Raw genomic sequence first — 22,886 nt, forward strand, 5'->3', positions numbered from 1 at the left:
AATAAGCATAACTTATGGGGGGAGGGGGGAGACCAAAAAGACAGTAAAGCCTATGTAATACTGTTATAATAATGCAGAAGAGGAGGATGAGAAGGAGAAGGAGAAGGAGAAGGAGAAGGAGAAGGAGAAGGAGAAGGAGAAGGAGAAGGAGGAGAAGGAGAAGTCATCAAGTAGCCTAAATATTGAATTAAATAAATAAAACCTGAAATAACAAAATCATGCATTAAGACTGCAATCTCTGCCTGAGACCAAAATGCACACAGTGAATATCTGTTCTGTTTCATTTTGATCCTGCCAATATATTGCAATTCTGATGTGTATTTATTTCTCTGAGTGTATGAACGCACATACACACACACATTCCACTTTATGTAATCTGCCATGAAACTTCCATAATTCACCCCAATGTCCTTTTCTCAACTGTACCTCTTGTCCAGGTCATTCAACAACCACTCAGCTGCAGTCTACTCTGATTTTCATTCATTTCTCACTCACTGATCAGCACATCTCTAGCTAAGAGCAGTGGAAGATAGTGAGCCCCATTGCTATCAAAGCATTGGATGATACCTTGACATAAAAGAAACTGGTGAAATGTTTTGTTTGCATCTCTATCTGGGAGAGGGCCGCACTGAACTCCAGGACACTGATTTCTGCACAGAGATGCGTTTTGGGTGGCATTGCAGAACTATGGGGAGGAACGAACACTTTGATATGCAGATGCAAGAGGCAGAGTCTTAACTCACACCTTCCACTGGGCACAATAACAAGGCATTCACAGCTCATTGGAAGCTGAAGAGAGACAGAGGTCAGCAAGGCAGGCAATTTCAAATCTTTCTAGTGACAGATCCAAAGAGAAATATTTTCTTTCAGGCCACATGACCTCATCAGATTTGTCGACGGGGCACTTGGCTCTGTTATTTGCCTGCGTCTTCATTTGTAGCAAGGTGACCTCTTCTGAACAGTCATTGCCCCTTTCCAGTTTATTCCGGGGGGGAAAAAAGAGAGAGAGAGAGAGAAACTATTTTATTTGTTGTTCCGTCCAATTACTTTAAAGTGGGCAGAGAGGTTTGGGGGGAGTTGGTGACCACAATTTTTAAAATTATTATTATTACTTCTTGATACACACACACACACTGGGACTGTTAACAACATTAGCAGAAATGTGAGGCTGAAGTTTTGGCCTGTTTTCCTCCATTTTTGGTTATTTATTTATTTATTTAGGGAGCCTTTGAGTCAGTCTTGACTCCTCAGTTTTCTTGGCAAGATTTTTTCAGAAGCAGTTTGCCCTTGCCTCCTCCTTCCTCGGGCTGAGAGAGAGGGGCTGGCCCAAGATCACCCAGACGTCTTTGTGCCTAAGGTAGGACTAGAACTCCTGGTCTCCGGTTTCTAATCTGGTGCTTTAACCACTACACCAAACTGACTCTCTTTTGACATTGGTAAGGATATTATTATTATTATTATTATTATTATTATTATTATTATTATTGAAGCATTAAGCTTTCCCCTTGTTTCCCTTTGGGTAGCTAATTGGGAGCCATGCATTCCCTATTCCTGCTTTAAGGATGAACTCCATTTGCTTTAGATGTGAAAGTAACCCTTACAAATTTGCCAAGTGTCATTTACTGACTTCATTGCCTTGTGACTGATGTGCAGGTTGTTCTAATTTGCATGAGATAAAATATGTTCCTTGGTGCAATTCTCCTCATCCCAGAAGATTCGTGTTTTGGAGGTGCAGGAGTGTGCAGGGGGGAGGCAGAATAAATTGCAATGGCTGGAGCACAAAGTCCCTAACAGCCCTGCACCTAAAGATGGATTTCCGTCATTGCTACTTGACAGAGAATCATCCCAGATTTGCAGGAGGAAGAAATGATTTAGTGGGCGAGTTATCAGTGCTGAGGCTGTTTGAATGACCTGCCACAAAAATGAACATTTCTCCATCAGGAGAGAGGGACAAATGTTAGACATGCTAAGGCAGTATATATCAAGGTGTAACAGAATGCCACGGACATCATAATGAATGTGTGGTTGGCAAGACAGACAGAGAAAGGAGGCAAGCGAGAGACATTTATTTGCTTCTGTTTTGTTTCTTTTCCCTCTTCTTATCTGCTTTGTCCTGATGAGCCAGACAGGTAGCACAATTCAGACAACTTCCCATTTCACTTGAGATCTGTTCCATTTTTAAAATCTCTCTCTCTCTCTCTCTCTCTCGTTTCACAGTTTTTCATATTTCTTCTCCGGAGAACCAGAAACCTATGTAAACATATAGCATAACTGTAGGCAGAAAATGAAACAATTATAACAAATATGTTAGATAACGAAAAAGCAAAGTCAGCAAGGCAAACCAGAGAAAAATCAATGGGATTCATGTTAATAAAACAGATTAGAGAGCAATCGTATATAAACTGGGCACTGGAGACCAAAGATCTGGGTCCTTATTTGGAAATCATTGTCTTAGACTGGCAGTAGTTTAGGTGCAAATCAGGATCTAAATTTCTTTCATCCAAACTACCTGGGGAAAAGTCCATCCACACACAATGACAATAGCTGTGTTCTCATAGCACCTTAAGGCATAATGTGGTTAATTTCATTTTGTTTTAACATGATGTGTGAATCTAGCCTTTGTAGTATGTAAACCATGGCTTATGTCTTAGCATGATATATGAACCTAGCCAATTATGGCTAAGTCAACCATACTTGCTTAGCAAATTGATGGTTTAGTGTGGTGCAAGAACCCAGGCAAAATAAATGCAAAGAACTGGATTCGTTTAGTGACAGAGTCCTTCAGTTCATGGTTGAGGGGATCCACAGCCATAGTATGATGGAATGCAGTAGAGATCCAGGTTCTCAGGAAGGGGGAGAGCATTCCAGGAAGGAAAAGGGGGAGACAAGAGGCAACATAGTCCAGAGCAGGAGCGTGGGAAGAAGAGACTTAAGATAGCCACTTCCTAGATTCTCCCAGAGTAAATCTATTAGATTAGCATAGTACAGATTTAGTCTGGTGAGTTTCTATCTATATGGTGTAAGCAATAAAGAACTGAACTTGGCTGGGTTGTTTCCCTGCTGTTCTTGGGCTGGGCCTAACACATAGGCAGATCGGGTGGGAATAGGCAATTGGTTCTTGGGAAATTACTACTACACTGGGAGTAGTATAGAAAGTTGCCTTATTTTTAAACATATTGTTTTCAATGTTTCTGCAGTTGCCACTGGAAGTTTCAGGGTAACCCATGATGGTGGGTTTCTGATTCCTGTCCTCAAATCCAAAATTACTGGGTATGGAAGGTGGGGCTCTCTGGTTCAAATTTCTTCTGTACGGATGTTAACTTTGCTCCCCTGTAGCAGAGTTCCTTCTGGCCAATGGGTGGCTAAACAAATGTGTTAAATCAATAAGCAAATAAAAGTTTTGAGGGTAAATTCTGGAGCAAGCAGTTGGCATGAAAGTGCTGACAACTATAGCAAGTTGTAGAATATTCATAGGAGTTGGACACAGACAGGAAGGAACCAATGGCAAACATACTGATTCATCTTTGGAAACATGACAGAATAATTTGTGGTCCAAAATATATGGCTTGAAATTCAGATGTGGATATTTTCACTCTGAAACCTCCATACCTAGGACCATTTTTGTTCCTCTACGATGCAGCACTGTTTTTATCCTTTATTTCAAATATCTATCTTTAGAGTGACACACCATTTCCATGGAATCTTATACCCTGAAAGGAAATCAGAACATATTTTGTATTTGATATTGTCATTTATATCACTCTAGAACAGATTTTTCAATCAATCACTGATTGTAATTCTTCTAAATATCCCAATATAATTCCCCAACCCTCTTCAAAAGTCAATATTAGCAGATGTTGTTTGCTTAAGTCTGAAAGTCTTCCAGAAATATATTGGTGTCAAATGTCTCCTTCTATGGTTTCATAAAGTTTCAAATGCATAGAATCAATATCAGCAGCTGTTCTCTATGATCTCCTTTATTTAATTTTATTTTTCCCCTCTCAAGGCAAGGCAGAAGTGCTTCCTGCAGCATAATTTTGAAAGAAAATTGAAATCACCCAGTGTATGACAGCTATCACTGTTGCCAGAGTGCACACGCCTGTCAACTTCTTGAGATATACATTGTCTTCATCTAATATCATTGGAGACCAATAATTAAGCAGAAAAGAGAGTTTTAATTAGTTCGTGATGAATGCTTGTCTAAATCGATGTAATGCAGGCCATATGTGCGGGAGACGTCTATATCAGTGCTAGATTAGCATTTCTGGGGAAACTTCAATGAGAGAGCTGGATTTTGCTAAGCTAACGAGAGCAAAAACAAGGGGGGGGGGAAAGCCCTCACACCCATGATTTGAACATAACATTATTTTATTTAAGTTATTGCCTTCTTTTTAGCTGCCTCTTGGTCATATTTCCAAGGTGATTAAGAAATGGAGCTAACAATTAACCATGCAAATTAAGGATGAGCACATCTGTCAGTGTCACTTTTGCGCTGTTTCTTGTTTTTCAGAGCCAGTTGTGTGTGTGCATATTTCTCCTAATCCCCAAATTTTGGCATGTGTATTCCTAGCATAGGCACTTTCTGCAGCTGATTTCTGCCTTATATCATGCAATTCTGAGTGTACTTTCCCCTAACATATATTTCTGCATTTTTTCCCCTTTGCATCTGCATCTTTACCCATTCTGCAGTCCCGTTCCCCCCCCCCAGGGCAAAAAGTTTTGCAAAATTCTGGCTTTTGACTTAGTGCTTTCCAGTTTGCTGATAGGATTAGGAGCTGCAAATGGGACAAATCTGAATAAATTTGGATCCAATTGAGTGGAGTCCCTTTTCGGCTGTTTCATTACTCTGTCTGGTCACTGTTTTATATACGATGTATTGGGTATGTCTTAGATATTTCTTTTGGTTTATTGTTTGCTTGTTGCTGTACAATGCCCAGAGTCACTCTATAAATCCATTAAATAAATAAATAGGTATATAAATAAGGTAAAATTAGATTGAATGTTTCCTCCTGCACACATACACACACACACTATCCTACCATATTATAATATCATAATATCAAGCAGAAAGATCCAGATCATTTAAAAAAAAAAGCATAGAACTGTTGATTAAGTTGCACTTAACAAGCTGGGAATGGAGGAATCCTTTGCTGAAAGCTATTCTCTTGAGTGAACATTCCTCAGCTAGAGAATTGCTTCGGAGAAAACTCTCTGCCTGATGAATTTCTACTACCTCTTAGCACATCAATATGCACCCATGGACATGAACGGACATTCCAACAAGTGTGCAAGATCCCGCCTCACTGACTCACTGGGCTTAATTCAAACAAACAAATCTTCCTTGGTTGTCAGAAGCCAGGAATATCAAGGAAGTTCCTTAATCGTAGAATCATCGGATTGGAAGGGACCTTGGAGGTCTTCTAGTCCAACCCCCTTAAAATGAGGAAGACACCTTATCTCCTTGCAGGATCTCTCAAGTGATTAACCAATGACTGACGGAAGGCTGATGGCTGGTTTCTTCCAAGGAAAAGTTGCCCATCTCAAATAACTCTATTAATGTCTCTTTGTTTTCCAACACTTTCCTCTACTCCTGAAAATCCTGCAATGCCTTTTCTGAAGGCACAAAAGAACTTATCCAAGATCACTGGGCTGTAATGTCATTGTTTCAGCTGTATTATGTTCAACCCATTCCAAGTGCATACGAGTATATTGTTCGGGAAGAGCCGAGTTCAGAAAAAGCTTTCAAATGCCTCCCATTTGAGAAACAACTATAGCTACTGCAAATTTCCATTGAAAAACACAATAGTAACACAGGGGAATGCTTTAAAATGCCAGGGTGATGAATGGTAATTAGGGAGCGCACATAGGTTAACAGATGAATTCAGAGTCTTTATAGCACGAAATGATTAGATCTGTTAGCAGAACAGATTTCTGTTACACAGCATGCTCCCCGCCGTGTATATCTTAATCTGCCTGTAAGCGTATGTGCAAAATAAGACTTGTCCTTCAGCGCCACAATCTGATAAACAACTGCAATTTTTATTTCAGTATTAGATGGAAAATACAGAAACTGTTCAAGACCCTCGCAGGATGATCGGGCATAGAGATGGCCCAACTGTGAGGTGAATGCTTGCATTTAAATTGGTATCGTTTCAACGAGGAGAACAAATGGGAAGTGGACTGAGTTGGAGGAGAAAAAGAACAAAACTTTTGGAATTCCTCCAACTAGGTCTCAATCGCAGATAGGGCCTGTGTGTTATTCATACCTACGATCAGTAGTTTTTACATCACTTGTGAAAGCAACCCCTAATAACTGGCTTCCATTTGAGAATGTATCATTCAGATTCTTAAAATCTGATAGCTGGTTGTGTGAATTCATTGTAAGGCTACATTTGACATGTGGCTGTCATGGTAAATGTGTGATCTTTTGTCCTACCCCGTCTTAGATTTCATTTCATTTTGTTGAACAAGTATGCCCAATGTTTTCTTTACAAGATAAATGCCAAATGGATCATAGATAAACTTCAAGTGGTTAATGAGATATGCAAAATCATGTCCAAATAGTCAACGTAACTACAGTCAGATACATGGAACAAAATCAAAAGCAGCATAAAATGATTCAGCACAAAAAAAGGGAAAGATTTTGATGAATACTGGAGCTCAATGATTTTTTTTTTAAAAAAATATTTATTTGTTGATTAATATTTACAACTGACTTTTAATGCATCAATGTACTGATGGTATTTAACCCCGGGTCATTGGACGATCTTGTCCAGTGGCTTCATGGAGAGGTGAGAGTGTTGAACTTTGAGGGATCCTACAAACCAGGGCCTCAGGTCCAACCTCTCCCTCTCTACTATCAGGAACCAACCAAAAAGAAAGGAGTAGAACCACCATGGGACTCTGCCCCCACTCCTAGTCCTCACAGTCAGTCCAGAAGGATACCATGGTCAACAGTATTGAATACTGCTGAGAGATCAAGGAGATCCTGGATAGTTGCACCCTTCTCAAACCAGCTCCATTGAAAAAGCATGATTAATGCCATCTCCATATCTGCCAATGCCTGCTTCTTCCAGGGTCCTCTGGAGTTGCAGCCTGATCACCTAATGAGATGTTGGGTTGAGATATTTTTTGAGGAGTTGGTGGACCGTTGCCTCCTTCAAAGTATAAAATGGCTGATAAGTGACCTGTGAAGGTCCAAAGGTTAGTAGAGATAGCAGGCTCTAGAACCTTCCAGGAAAGAAGATCCACATGTTGGGTGTCACGGTATAAAATTGAAATTCCTGTATCAGTAGGTAGAAGCATCTAGCTAAACTTTTCAGAATCTACACAATGCCAGCCCCGGCGAGTACTTGGATGGGGGAACCACCCATGAATTCTAGAAATATTGACTGGATGATAACATTCAAATAGCTAGCCAGCAATTTGCAATGGGTCAAAGAAAAGGAGCTGAATAAGTGAGGGAAGGAAATATGATGTATGAAAGTGTGTGTTTTTTGACCTTGCCCACCCATCAGATTAAACTTGACAAGATATAGTCCACCTTATGTTCTGAAATCCTTGTTCTTCCAAACTGGAACCAGCATTGACTCACTTGATTTCGATGCACTTCAGCAGATATTAACATCTTGAATTATTTCTTTGCCCTCACTGTGGTATCTGTTTTCCACCTTCCAATGTTTATTTAAAACACAATCCAGCAGTAGTGAATTCATTGTTAATCTGCAAGCAAAATGCTTTTTTCTCACTTGAAACAATATTCTTTCCAATCTTAGCAGAAGTGTGGATGGGACGTCTAAAAAAAAAATGATACAAAACTTTTTATTTAGCATGCTATCCTCTGCCAAGTGAATAGAAGATAGAAAATCGCTAAGCCTGCCAGAATTTATCATACTGTGTCTCCAAAAGTGAAAACAGGTTTTTCTATAAAGAAAAGCAAATGTTGTGTTTTGTCTCAGATAATATTTTGAAAGTTAGCTGAAACTATATTTGTGGCTCAGGAAAATTGTTTCTGCAAACTGATTGCATACTTAAAAAGGGGGGGGGGGGAGGAAGCCTTCTGAGACCTTCTTAAAAGTAATTAATCAGCTTTGCAAAATTCAGAGCCTTCTTTCAAGTCGAGCTCACAATCCTGCCACCTTGGGGAATAATTTTCTTGTTTTCCTAGCATTTTCCCAAACTAATTATTGTACCTCTAAATAGGAGATTTGTTCATATACAGCTTGATTAATTAGATACGTTATTTCTCTATCAGGTGAAAAATCACCAAAGGATTTTGATCGTAAGCTTATAAAAATCAGCAAGGGCTATGTAAGGCAAAAAGCAATTAATTCCCAATTAAAAATCCATTTGACATATTTGAAAGATTAATACACAAATTGGATTTGTAACTAACAAAAATAATTAGATTTTCCATTTTAAAAAAAAGGAAGGGAAGGATGAATCAATAATTCCATTTGATAGGTTATTTTGGAATGAAACATGGTATGAAGAAATACAGCTAAACAGCCAGGAAGGTGTCAATTTCTCAAGCCTTACTTAATTTGCAAAGAAGATATTCCAGTATCACTGCAGATTGTTGAGCTGAAAAATAAAAAGTGTTAAAAATGATTATCTGAATCCCTGTGTGATATATTTTTTCATGAAGCTATATCTAAGGGCAGCCCAAGTTTTTCTGGCTACTAAGAGAAAATGCAAGATGTCCCCTTACAATTCCATGCACGTTAACTAATCTGACTGGCAGCTAAGTCTTATTTCAATGATGGCAATGGCAAATGTTCTTCATTACACCTACTGTATGGCATTGAGATCATTTTTTGCTCATCCCTTTATCACTTGATTGTCATATTCATCCTGATGGTGGTGTTATTTGATAGCGATGACTTAACAGGTATTTAAATTTCATTCATTTTTCACAATGGTGTTCCAGTTGGAATGGAGATCTTTTCATAGTTCATCTCTCCATCTTGGAGTAGGTCTTGCAATTTTTTTTCCCCCATCCTAGCATTTTTCCCATAGATGCAGGGTCCACTTTTTTTCCCCCCCAGATCAACTGAATGTTGATCCATTGATTGCGACAGACTTGTCATATGACCCTGATGTCATGGGCTGAGAGAGAGAAACTAGCCCAAAGTCATCCAGCCAGCTTTCATGACGAAGAAACTTTGGGACTAGAACTCACAGTCTTCTGCTTTCTAGCCTGGTGCCTTCACCACTAGACCAAACTGGCTCTCTTAAATGGGTATGTATAATTTTAGGGCCACCACCATGTCACTTTCTGTGTCCACCTATGGTCAGGTAAATGTACAGTATGTCCTGCCCCTTTATATTTCTGTTTTAATGCTATTGTTATGATATCTTTGAAGTTAGTCTGTCATCAGATGTTCTCATTTTAAGTGATCAATTAAATTTGTCTCAAGGGTTATTACAATATTTTGGGTTTCTTGTGTTCCTAGTTATTGAGCCATTGATTACAATGAACCAAACAATGAAGAAGGAATATTATACTGATATTGAGTGCAATAAAAAGAAAGAGGAGGGTCAAACATGGGTGTCTGCAGAAAGGAGCCAAGAGGGGCTACTGATGAAATGTGTATTGTGAGTTTGTGATGCAAACTCCACCTGTATATCCTTGGGTACAAAGTATGAAAGGACAGACCTTGTGTTGGGATAGCATAATCCATGTTATGCCATTTTGACGTCATCCTGACTAGCTGTGGACACCCATGGGCCCAAATAGACATTTTATCTCTGTGCTTCTCAGAATTTTAAAAAGGCCTGAACTGCATCTAAGGAGAGCAAGTAAACTGCCTTAGGCTGTATTTGACAGATGGTACTGTAGACTACAAATCAATACCAATATGTACAGTCTAGGATAATATCAGTACAAAAATGTGTACATTTTTATTTGAGAATGTTTAGAAAAGCAATGGTAATATTCATGCCCTCAACTCCTGCACATACTTTATTTGTTAGATTAATATTATGCTTTTCATCTAGGAGTTCAAGGTGCTAACGGGGAGTTGCCTCCTGTTCACCGCACACAAACCTGTGGAACAGGTGGGGAGATAAAGCTGATCAAAACAAACTTCTCAAGGTTTACATGCTTTACTTAAAATCAGAGAGGACTTTCTTTGCATCCAGAAGGATGCTGGAGAACTATATAAAGATGAAGTCTTGCAATCTGTTGTATGTCTGATCAGGCGGTATAACTTTGGCTGGAAGCTTCATAGGAAAAGAACCAGCATGACAGCTGACAAAATGTTGCTTTTGGAGGATAGCCTCCAACTGAAAACTGAAAAAAGAAGAAGAAAGGGAGGGAGGGAGGGAGGGAGGGAGGGAGGGAGGGAGGGAGGGAGGGAGGGAGGGAGGGAGAGGAGAGAGGATAAGCACAACTGACCAATTTGTCCACTTCTAAATGGTTTCCCTAAATTACAGAAGTTGGCGATAATTGATAAAATGATGAAATATCCAGAGTAACCTCATTCAGAGGCACTAAACTACCAAATAGACCACAGAAAAGTTGTGCCTCATGATAGTCATTTCTAGCTGGTGATACTTTTGACTGCTTCCTTGGCCTACTTCTTGCATTCCTTTAGTTTCCTTGTACATGTCAAATGTGATTGTTCCTGATGTCATGGCACCTGCCCCATAGAACAGCCTCTACCCAGATATGCAGATGGCCCCAATCCTATTGGTTTTTCAGCTCATGAAGATCTGGCTCATCTCCTAGTCACTGGGGCCAGGATGATAATTACTGGGGTTCTGGTGAAGGCCTATGTACATTGTGTTTGATCTGAAATTTTCATGGGGGGCCTTGACTTGGGGTTTTTGTTTTGGGGGGATTTTATGGATTGATTATGTTTTTATTCTGTTCACCATCCCGAGTTTCATTGGATAGATGAATGCCATGTACCTTCAATAAATAAGTAACTTGTTTATATGTTGAAGAAAAACAGTTTTTTTCTTACAAAAAGACCAGGAGGCTGTTGAGGGTATTGTAAAGAGTAAGAAAGATGACCTTGACAAAGATATGTAAAAGCTGTAAAAAAGAAAAAGAAAAAAAGGCTGAAGTATTTTTTAAGTACAGAACATCAAGATAATGTTCAGAAGAGGCTCAGCCTGACACCTTCCTAATTCACTGAACTATTAGAAGGAAGAAGAGTTCCAACATTATCAGACTTGGAAGATTCTGCTATTATAGCCAATCTAAATATAAATAGTTTTAGCCTTCCTGTGGAGTTGCTTTCATGGTCTGGTCTCCTAGTGGGGCTCACGGTTTAAACCTTATTACTCAATGATCATTTGGGAATTTCAGTGGAAAAGGTACTCTAGAGAAAGAAAGGTAAGTTTATATATAATTTCTATATGCCTATTCATTAGCTGGTTAACATATATTTAATATACGTGATTTACTGTAGCAGTTTACAATGAGAGACATGCACATGTTTGAGAAACCTAGGCATTTCTTATCAGAGCATGCTACTTGTATATTTTCTCTACTCAACTGGTTCCAACTGGTGATATTCTTTAGGAAATAGATCTTGGGGTTAAGCAGAGTTTATCTCACTCTTCAGGCTGGGCTGGGTAGCTTGTTCTATCCAAGAACATACTTTATTTTATTAAGGACTTTACCAATTTACCAATTACTAAAACCCTAAAATCCTAATTTTTCCCACACTGATTTATCTTCTCTTGGAGCCAGGCTTTTATCAATCTTAAAGTTAGGATGGGATTAAGGCAGAATAGTTTAAATCATTTCTCTGAATCAAGGCCTGGGTTTTGACATTTGATCCAATGTATTATTATTTCAATAGTGTGTAAGAACTGAGCCAGTACCTGGTTTCTACTGAAACTGCTAGCAAGTATACTTCAATAGAAGAGAATATCTGTAGCTCAGGGCTGAACTGTGGAGTCCTTGGTGCTCTCTGAGCTTGGTGGTTTGCTTGCAGACGTTTCATTACCTGGCTAGGTAGCATCATCAGTGCTAGGGAGGATGGGGTTTGCTCTTTGTGTAGCTTGCCCTGTCAGTGTTGGTGGGGGTATGGTTTTCTCCTTGGTAGTTCCTTGATTAGGGTATTGTTTTCTGCTTGATTGTTTGTCTGGTGTTAATCCCTGCTTATCTGGTGTAGGTCTTTTTGTTTCCTTCTTAGCTTTTTTATTGTCTCTTTTGAATGGTGTGTAAATGTGGTTTATCTCTATGTGTCCATGGAAAGCTGATTTGTCTGAATGCCAAACTTCTGGGAATTCCCTAGCATTTTTGGATTTAGCTTATCTTCGTTATGTCTTTTAAAAATCAAAATAGGATCTATTTTCCATGAAAAACTGTTTGTTCTTTGTAATTAATTCCAAAATCTTTTTGTAAAAGTTTCAATATTCCAGTTTTATCTGGACCCTTAGTCCATTTATAACTTTCTAAGATCAAAATCTTATTTAGCTTTTTGCTGTTTATTTCAGATTCTTTAAATTCCTAAGTTTATGATTAAAATTTTATTTCATTCAGGATTGAAGGCAGACTCATCTGACATTTTCAGACTTGTCATTCTGAAGGTCTCTAATAGCTTAGAAGTAGCTAATGAGAAATTTCCAAAAGTGATTAGAAAATGAGGTTTGCAAACTTAGTGTCCTTTAAAAGTCTCTGCTCCATTGCGAGCAAGATGGCTAATCCCATCATCTCCCAGCACTCAAACCCATGGAAAACTGCTGTCCTGTAGTCTCCTTGTGAGGAGTAGCTGTCCAGAGCACATGTGGGCAATCTCCCATCCTCTCCTTATCCAGAGAGGTTCCAAGGAACCAGTGAGTACTTGCTCACCTGATCAAAGAATGTTGATAGTTCTGGAGGTGTGATAAAGTGTTCTAAGAATCACTTCTCCTCCAGTAGCAGGGTAAAACCTAGGAGATGAAAGTTCTCAAGACGTCTAGAGATAAAAACCATTGTGCAACTGGGATTGCTTTGGTCCAGCATCCTTGAATATGCCAGCTGTCCCAGCTAAGCGTGGGGCATTTCATCTTGACTGGAAGGGATTACCATCTTCTGCTCATAACAGTTTTAATATGGAAACCTTGAGACATTGGGCAGGTGATATGAATGCAAGTTCATATTATATTGGGCATAATACTGAAATATAGATTTCCTTCCTTCCTTCCTTCCTTCCTTCCTTCCTTCCTTCCTTCCTTCCTTCCTTCCCTCCCCCCTCCCTCCCTCCCTCCCTCCCTCCCTCCTTCCTTCCTTCCTTCCTTCCTTCCTTCCTTCCTTCCTTCCTTCCTTCCTCCCTCCCTCCCTCCCTCCCTCCCTCCCATGATTGTACAGCCTTTTCCTAACTGTAATGTGATTCAAGCTTGTTATGACTGCCAAGGGACAGATAAATTCCCTTTGTATCCTGTAGCTGATCCAGAGGCTTCCAAATAACAATCCTTGATATAAATAATCATGGAGTTCTTCTCTGAATAGATGAACTCTCATAGCTCATAAACAAGACAATCAACTGCAAATGTAACTGCACAATTCCTTATCCTTAAAGGGACATTTATGAATCATTCAGTTGGTCATTTGAAGGAAGTTGACCCAATCCTTGATTAATGTAATAATCAGAATGTAGTCATTTTCTGGAGTTTGCACTTTTCCAAATGTTGGCAGCATGCACTGCACAGTTTGAAAGAGAGTTTTAGAATGGCAAAATGCACACTTATCTTATATATAAGTGCAATGAACTTTGTTACTATTATTACATCCTCATCACCAACCTGCATGAATAGATAATCAAAGATGCTCATGCTTGCAAAGTAGCATTTATGAGCAAAAATTTTATGGGTATAGCCACAGTACTTTCTGTTATGAAGCAATGTGATTTAGATGAGTTAGAAGCCAGTGGGGAAGTATTGCAGTTTCAAACAACTGCTGGTGATAACTGGGAATCTTCCAGCTCTGCTTGAAATGAGGTTGAACAGGAAGAAGAGAAGACTGGGATAAATAATCTCTCTGATCTGGACTTGGAAGAATCCCAGAAGCTTTTGAGTCCAGAAGAGGAAAGAAATTAGTTTTTGAGAATCCAGTTGAGAGGTGGGAGGGGGAGATAGAAAGGAGGAATTAGACTTCCTGAAATTGTTCCAAGTGGAAGAAGTTGGAATGGAGGAGAAGTAAGAGAAGCAACAGCTACAGATACATCACAAAGACTTGGTCAGAATGCTGGAATTCCATAGCCATAAATCCTTGCTCTTAACAAACCTAGTATCTTAAACCCAGAAAATTAATCTCTAGGTATTTACAATTTTTACTTGTACATCTTGGTTCCCAATTTTCTTTTGCTGTCTTCCCCCAATTCTCTGGCTTTCTGATCTTAGTCAGTTTATTGATAGATCTTATTTTACTTATTTAATTTATTCATCTTTTTGCAACCTTGCTGGGTAAAAAATTCAAGAAATTATGCTAGAAGGTCCATGGTAGAAAATAAAAATCAAATCAAAATAAGTTTTTTTTAAAAAAAATCACAGTTGAAACTACCATATAACACAACAACTTCACAATCGCAAAAACAAACAAATCAACAACTGCATAAATCGATGGCAACTTTCATAGCTCAAGTACTCTCAATCATTTCCAAAGAGCTAAGTTAAACAAATATCACAGGGAGGTATTGCAAAGGCCAGGCATGGCAATAGAACACCTGCAGATCTCCATCTCCTTTACCTCCCCAATGTGAGGAACTAAAAGCAGATTGTCCCATGACCTACATGCTAGGTGGATCAATGCTGGGTGGAGAAGGTGGTCCTGGACAGATTGTATGCTTTTTGATATCTCACTGCAGGACTCCAACAGTGCTGATCATATTTGGACAAGATACTTTGCCTAATAATAATTGCAACTCCAGATCTTTCTTTGCATGGCCGTGTTCCATCTTTATCAATTCATGGAGCAAGCAGAGGGAGAGAATGAAGAAGTTCCATACATAAAATGCCTAATGCCTCATTTTTAAACACCGCTTGTCTGACACCTTCTTCCGCATGTCCCTTTATGATGTGAAATGAGTGTTGCTGAACTCCTTGTGTTGGCACAAGGAGTGCAGACAGCTCCTGGCAAATGTTTATTCATAAGGTTTATTCTGTTTCATGTCTATCTGGTATTCCGCCAAGATGGATTTTCAATCCTGCTTGCACCAAGAACGTTATAAGGGTGTCTAAATTCTAAATTTGTGTAGTCTATAAAGAAGCAAACCAGTCTGTTTATCCCAAACCTAGAAAACTTACCTTCTAAGTTTATGTGGTGCACAATGTTATGCTTGTGAGAAAAGTGCATCTTATACGTGAACTAGAGGGGTTATGAACAACAGACTGGAACTGTACTGATCCTTTATACTGTTATACTGGTCTTTGAGCAAAACTATACCAAAGACTGTTATACTGGTCTTTGAGCAAAACGAAGTTTGAACTTGAACTAGTAATCCCTTGTTGGGAACCTTATGAGATTCAGCAAGGAGATTCCACACCAAATTTAAGATTCCTGGAAAAAGAGCCTAGGTGTGTTGCAGTGGTTCAGGTGTCACACTGACCCAAGGGAGACCCAAATTCAGGTCCACCTTCACCCATGGAAACTCACTAAGTGACTTTGGACCAGTCATCTCTCTCAGCCCAACCTATCTCACAGGATTATTGCCCTAGGGAAAAATGGGAGGAGGAAACACTACTTTGGGCTCCTGAATGAAAGGCAGCCTATAGATCTAACTAAATAGAAAGGAACCACTAAGTATAACAAGAAATGAATAAAGGAAACTCTCCTTCAGGGCCTGTTAAGAAAGTGTACATATTTGTCATTCCTATTTGCTGATTTTGTTAATTCTCTCTGTGTCATTTCCCCCTTTAGCCTTATTCCTGGGAATAATCCCATGGGGAATTCTAATCAGTCAGAGATCAACTAGTGTATGGGACGGTGTCGCAATGTCACAGAGCAAATCAGCTGAAGATCAACTAAGACAACTGAGATTCCTGATTTATAATTGCCCTCGAAAGTGAAAGGGAGAATACCTGAACAATCACTCCAAAGTGGATGTGTGTGTTTGTGTATTGGTGTCTGTCTCTAAGAAAGAACAGTTCTTAGCTATTGGCTCTACTCTGGTTGAAGATTATGAGAACACTTGAAAATGACATCAGATAGATAGGGAGAGGTTGATTTATTCACATATCATAGCACTGCTAGTTTTATCATCTTTATGAGAATTCAAGGCAATGCATATGACACTCTCCCTTCATTTTTTTTCTCATAGCACAACCCTGTGAAGTAGTTTGGGCTGGAAGAGAGCGACTGGCCCAGAAGGCCCTCAATGAGGTCCATGATTGTCTAGGGACCTGATCTTGGGTCTCTCTGGTCCCAGTCTAACTCCTGACCACTTGCCAATTATTGAAGTTGGTGTTAAACTAACCTCAAGGTGAGATTGCCAGCCTAATAAAAGCTACTACAATAAGCACCCTGAAGTCTGATGCAGAATCAGCTGTTAAAAGTCCATTTGTTTGATTCTCAGCCATGCCTTTCTTCCCAGAAGAAAAGCAACCAGAGAGATAGTCTTCACCAAATAAAACTCTAAGGTAAGAGAAATAGTTTCAGGGTGGGCCTGAAAAGGTTGAACTGCAATGTATTTTTAAAGCTTACAGGTCCTCTAAGTGATACTGATTAAGTGGAGATGGGCAAATCCTACAGCACCCTAAGACATAGTATGGTGACTCTCTGAAGACGTGCTTATGGAATCTGCTTCAGAACTGCCACTTTCCCCTGATTTTAATTTAATTAGGCAGTGCCTGGTAATAGATACTGTCAATGCCGCCTATTGCACAACTACCAAAAACCAATAGAAATTGAGAGCTCAAAAGCATCCATTGCAATCTGAACATGTGTGTCTAATAAATGACTACCTGACTCTCTTTCTCGCATTCTCTTATTAGAAAGAGGGGAAAAAAATAGATGGTGGTATCGGGAGTCTCTAAAGCAATTGAATTCTACTCACCTGTTCCATGGTAGTACAACATATGGTATTAGATTCCAAATTTAGCACCAAGAGAATTTAGCCAAGCTCTTAGCCCATATGGCTGCAATGGTGCGTTTGATAGAATCGTAGCGCAATTTCCATAGCTCAGAATCTAGGAGAAATTCAGCTGAGAATTTCTTTGCCTATCACAGAATCAACAGAAGTAAAATAAATGTTGTCAAATAAGCAGATATATATCCAATTATATTTATTTTGCATAATATAAAAAAACCCCAAAGATCTGGGTCTTGCTGCCTTATAAATATATGCTGACTACAATGCTAGTTGACATCAGAAATGGGCATTGTAGCTCTCAGCTACATTGGGCTGGGTTAAAAGTGGATTAGACAAAGGCATGAAGGACAAGACTATCACTGATCAGTGGCTAGTTGTCATTCTGGCATTACCATATCTCCAGAAGCAGAGCTACCCCATGCTGGGATTTACTGCTTTATTTTAGCCATAATTTGTTAATTAAGCTACTTTTGGCCGGGTTCACATATCACAGCAAGTCAATCACTAGACTTATTATTAGGGCTGTGTAAATCTTCAGTGAAGATTCATGCAAAATGCTTCTTTTGAAGCATTCTTTCTAACTCATGGAACAGCTTTAGCATTGCACTTGGGCTTTTCTACCTATGCACACATATGCAGAAGTAATCAGTGAACTTCCATTAGAACAGAGGGACCATCAACACACTGCTGAGTGGAGCAACTTGCCTTTGGGATGTCTTCAGTCTCATGAAAGTAGAGGAAGATTTTTGGCTGAGAAAGAGCAACCATGATCCACGTAGGACTACATACCATGGTTTAAAAACAAGGTGTAAACCCAGCCAGTGGCTGTGCTTGTCTGATGCTCTAAGCCAAATAGTTCCATTAAGAAGGATAAGCCTTGTCCCTAATCCTGTACAGCCTGAGGGGGATGGCCTTGAAGAACAGGAGGAAGAGCCTCTACTAAGGCAATGGTCAGATAAGCAGGGCTTGAGCCCAGGCCAAGAAACTAACATGAGAAAACCTTTCAGACGAGCCCCTCCCTAGTTTACCCAAAGATAAAGTGAGGGAGGGGAGGGGAGAAGCACATTCTGACTTGCAAGGTTATGTTACTGTAGCTGTTATAATAAAAGTAGTCCTGACTTATATGGCTTTGGTTTCCTACCCTAGGTCTAACTCATAGGGCTCACAAGCCCCTTAACTCAACCTGTTCATATACAGGTCCAGGATATTCCAGTGAACAAACATCCTCACTTCCTTCTGTCTTCCCCCAATAATAAATCTTGGCTAGATTTCAGATAATGTGTATTCTTCATGGTAGATGTAAAACAAGCATTCTGAAGATGCTGCACAGAGTAAAATGCATGAAGCAACATTTTTTTTTCATCTCTGTAGAGTGTCGAGGTCTGTTGAGGTCAGTCTAAACTAACCTCCTGCTTATCCTCACCCTTTAAAAAAATCTCTCAATGTCAGCGTAATAGACCAAGACAGTAGTGTCAAGCTAAATTATTCATATAGGTTGGGCTCATTTTTATTTATGACTTGAGGGCTGGCTGCAAAGAAGAAGAGAGAGATGAGAGGAAATTTTCATTTCCCATTCCAGAAATGTATTGATAAATTGTTCTGACTTCTTTATGCAGGTGATGGATAGAAAGGCCTACAGTATGCAGGGTGTAATGGCTACATAACCAATACCCTTCCCCTAAAATCTGTCTGTATGCTGAAATAACTTCTGAAGAAGCTCTTCTGTGCAAAATATTTTATTACTATGGAAAGGAAGAAAGAGTCTTTGTGTCCAGCAACGAATGGATTTAGCATCCAGTCTTATTTATTTTTCAACAGTGAAGTTGCTGGTGTGGGGAAGCAGGGGAAAAGAACAGAGTATATAATTCAACTTCTTAAGGAACTCAGTATTCTATAGTTTTTAGTTCTTATGTTGCAAAGATGCATTTGCAATGCCTGAAATTACAGAAGTCGGAGGGGATATTGAATAGGATTTCTGTTGGACTGAAGATAGAAGATCTATGGCTCTTCAGAATAAATTTTCAAAATAAATCATTACAGGTCCATTTTTAAACAACAGCAAATCCAACAGGTTGGTTAATCAATGTAATCTTCACAAGGTGGAGAATTCAGTGTGCCATTTAGAATATAGGTTACTAATGGAATAAAATGTTGAGGCATTAATTCCAGAATTTTGTGTTTGTGTGTATGTGTGTGTATAATTTATCTTGCATTTATGGAAATATTACCCCATTTGCTCATTTCTCTGCTCACAAATAAAGTGGGGAATTTGAGAAGGCAATTTGTGCACACCTGTGTGACAGACTGCAGTTGTGGCCTGGCCCTTCAAACGGGGAGCATGGTTCTTTTAGAGGGAAAATCAACTTTTGGAAACCCAACTGTGTTTTGTAATGGTTTCCTCAGATGTATTCATAGCTCTGGAATTGTCTAAACTATGAAATTCACTGTCATAAAATATAGTTATGGCCACTGGTTTAGACCTATTTGTATGGGATCTGACTATTGTGTCTACTACTTTTAGAATTATAGAGAGTATACATTAAATATCAGCTGTGGTGGGACTCACAGTGGAAGAGGATGTTTGGTCTAAACCTCCTGAATGCACCTGATAGGTCACTGCTTAACCCCGAATGTTGGACAAAATGAACTTTGGGCCTGATCTATGTCAGTGTTCTTTTTAGGTATTTAAATTCTTATATAATTCTCAAGCAAACTAAAACAGCTAGCTTTCTTTATCTGGAGTCTGATGTAGAATAACTTTGCTTAAGTCTCTGGTTAGAAAGAGATTGCTACCAATCATTCATTCAGAATACACTGTGACTACAACATTGGTTATCTGCAATTTTTTTTTTTTTTTTGCTACTATGTGCCCCAAAACTTATCCATTCCTTCGAAAGGTAAAAAAGGAAGGAGATAAAACATGTTTCCATTGAACTAAAATCTTGTCTCTGCTTAGAGGAGGAGAGAACATTTTTAGTCCTGTCTTTGTGTTGGACTTTTAACTTGATGAGAAATGAATCTTCTTTAAAGGAGCACAGACTGGTCATATATCACTGTAAATTTTTCCTGCTTTCTGTTTTCTCAATTACTGGGGCTTCTGAAGTCAATCCCATTCTGTGGCTGTTGGGAATAAAGGTAGCACTTTGTATTATGATGTGCTGTTTATCCTCCACATGCTTAGATAATCATTCATACTGTTCTATTGAGACACGTCTAATGCATCACCATATTTGGGATGGGGGGGAGGGAATTACATTGCCAGAAGGAAAGAAGAAAAAAAGACTACAGAAAGTAGCAAAGTCCCCTTTGATTTCAGCTTAAAATGTCAGCACTCGAGCAAATGCATTCAAAAAAATAAGCTGATGAACACTTCAGGTGTTTCTACATTACAAATTTATATCAATCGTGTACTCAGTTCAGAATCTTGGCTACCCTCAAAGAATCCTGGGAACTGAAGCTTGGTGCAGGTAGTAAAACTACAATTTAAAATCTATTCTATCCCATTTCCATACCTTTCTGTGAATATAGCAAAAGACAGAAATACCACTTTGAATTTATTTTTGAACACCAGTTTTGCAAATATGCATTGTGCTGTATGCAAACCTTTCTCACGGAGGGGTTTCTGTTCTCATTTTTTTAAGCTAAGAACTGAACCACAAAATTCATACAACTGCAAAATATGTCTGTTAACATGCAGCTAAATGTTTTATTTTTCCTGTCTCTGCTAGGTCATAGATGTCATAAGCAAGGAGAGAGAAAGTGGAAAGTAGATTTCTCAATAGTCCTCTCAGTTCCCCCTGCTCCTCCCCACTCCCACCTCCTGAGTTAATGGCAGACAACTTTCCTCTGCAAGTCTATTTTAAAACAATGTAAGTTCAGTTGGACAATTTCCAACACATTGTGATAGAACGTACAGTATCTATGAACAGGGAGGTGATGTGATGGGTTACAGTAACACAGCAGGTTCTCAGGAAGGAGGGAGCACATTCCAGGAAGTTTGGGGGGGGGGGACAGGAGACAACACAGTCTGGAGCAGGATCATGGGGAAAGGAAGAGATTTAGAGTAGCCATTCCCTAGAATCTCCAAGGGTATCACCACTAAGTTAGAGTGGCAAGACTCTGAATATATGGTGTAAGCAATAAAAGAACTGAACTTGGCTGGGCTGTTTCTCTGTCATTCTTGGGCCTGATATACATACACACAAACATTTGCTTTCAACTAGAACTCTTGAATGGCATCTCTAGATGGTCACTCTCAACAGGTGGCAAGACCTGGATGACTTTGTTTGGACTTAGAACCTATACAAGGCCAGGGCTGTATAGATGGAATTCCTCAAGGAACCCTCAGGACAGTATACTAAATGGGGAAGTCATGTAACCACTCTGTTTAGAGGTACAATAATTATTTTGGGAAAATGCTAGGAAATAAGAAAAGAAAGCAGTGGCAAACTATTTCTGTAGTGTTGCCAGGAAATCAACAGAGATGTGTCCATGAAGTCACCACAAGTTGAGCTTGAATTGGAGGAAAATGTACATTTTTAGAAGTTCCATAATTAAGTATTGGTAGGTATTCCCTTAATCAAATTCATACGTCATAAGTATTCTTAAAATATTTCTCCTTTAAGCAAATATTAGTGAACTACCAAGAAAATTCAGAACACTTAAAATCTCTATGTCAAAAGCCTCAGCAAAACACACACACACACACACACACACACGTATACCCACAGAAACATTGATCAATTATTTAACTTCCCATTTATTTTCTGTAAATTCAAGTTTCAGAAAAACCATTTGGTAATTGTTAGCTTGAGAAATGAAGGCAGCTATTTTTTACATTAAGTAGCAGCAAATAAATAATACAATACAGTTTACTGGAGCACATCCAAGATGTCCTACATATACCTACAGATTAAAGTGTTAGTACTATGACAATATGCTTACTAATGGAGGTGCCACATCAAAAAAGGTAGTATTTCAGCTTTTGTTGGAATTCACACGGGTTCTACCAGGAGCAAAACCTTTTAGTGAGAGGACTGGACACTTCCTATTTGAAATGCTAGTATTGGTAAGACCCAATCCCTGGTAACCATCTGCCAAAATTTGCTTGGCAAGGACAATAGAAGGACCTGCTAAGATAAACTTCAGATCTAGTAAGTTCTAAAAGGGTTGTGAGAAAAAACAACCCCTTTAAGTCATCTGTCTTCGTAAGTGTCTGTACCTAACAAAAATAACACCACAAAGATGAAATGTGTGTCATGATATCATGCTGAAACCTCCACCCTTTTGTACCTTTATACACATTTTGTCACTCGCTCCCCCTTGCCCCACTTGTGGCTGTCCATGGGGGGGGGGTACCATAAAATCTTGAACAGAGCACTGAGAATTGATACATGAGCAGATTTCAAGGCCATTGCTGACCACAAAGCACTGGTATAAAATGATCAAATAGTCCAGTCCAAGTTACCAGTCTTATTATTCTACCCTGGATAAGATGAAGTTTTTGTTTAATTTTCAAAGGCAATTTTATCCATAATAATTTAAACTGGTGGTTATAAGAAAATGAATAATGATAGGAAGATTAGTTGGTTTACCAGCCTATGTTGGCCTTTTCTAAACTTCCCTGGCTGGGAATTATGAAAATCTGATCAGTTTAAGGAGGATTGCAAAAGCTGATGAAAGACAAAGCAAGTCACAGAAGGTATCTATGCCCCAAAAGATAGCACTGGATTAATCAGTATTCCCAATCTGAATCTTTTTAGAGGCATGCAAACCTCTTCAGAACACACATCATCTGAAGTTCAGTGGCATTTAATTTACTTCGATTTAATTTAATTAATTTAATTTAAAACTTATACC

At 39.0% G+C, this 22,886-nt stretch overlaps 1 long non-coding RNA gene across 2 annotated transcripts in view; it reads left to right on the forward strand.

Moving 5' to 3' along the window:
• The first annotated feature begins 950 nt into the window (after positions 1–950).
• The window catches only part of LOC148214427 (uncharacterized), an 83,231-nt gene continuing 61,295 nt past the window's right edge, over positions 951–22,886 (forward strand). For both annotated transcript variants that reach the window (XR_015798078.1, XR_015798077.1), the window contains exon 1: positions 951–1,436. This is a non-coding gene — a long non-coding RNA (uncharacterized LOC148214427). The remainder of the gene's footprint in view (positions 1,437–22,886) is intronic.

The sequence above is a fragment of the Python bivittatus genome, unplaced genomic scaffold (genome assembly GCF_059951505.1).
Source record: "Python bivittatus isolate LINGU-HERP-01145 unplaced genomic scaffold, Pbiv_v1 ctg000670_np1212, whole genome shotgun sequence".
Lineage (NCBI taxonomy): Eukaryota > Metazoa > Chordata > Lepidosauria > Squamata > Pythonidae > Python > Python bivittatus.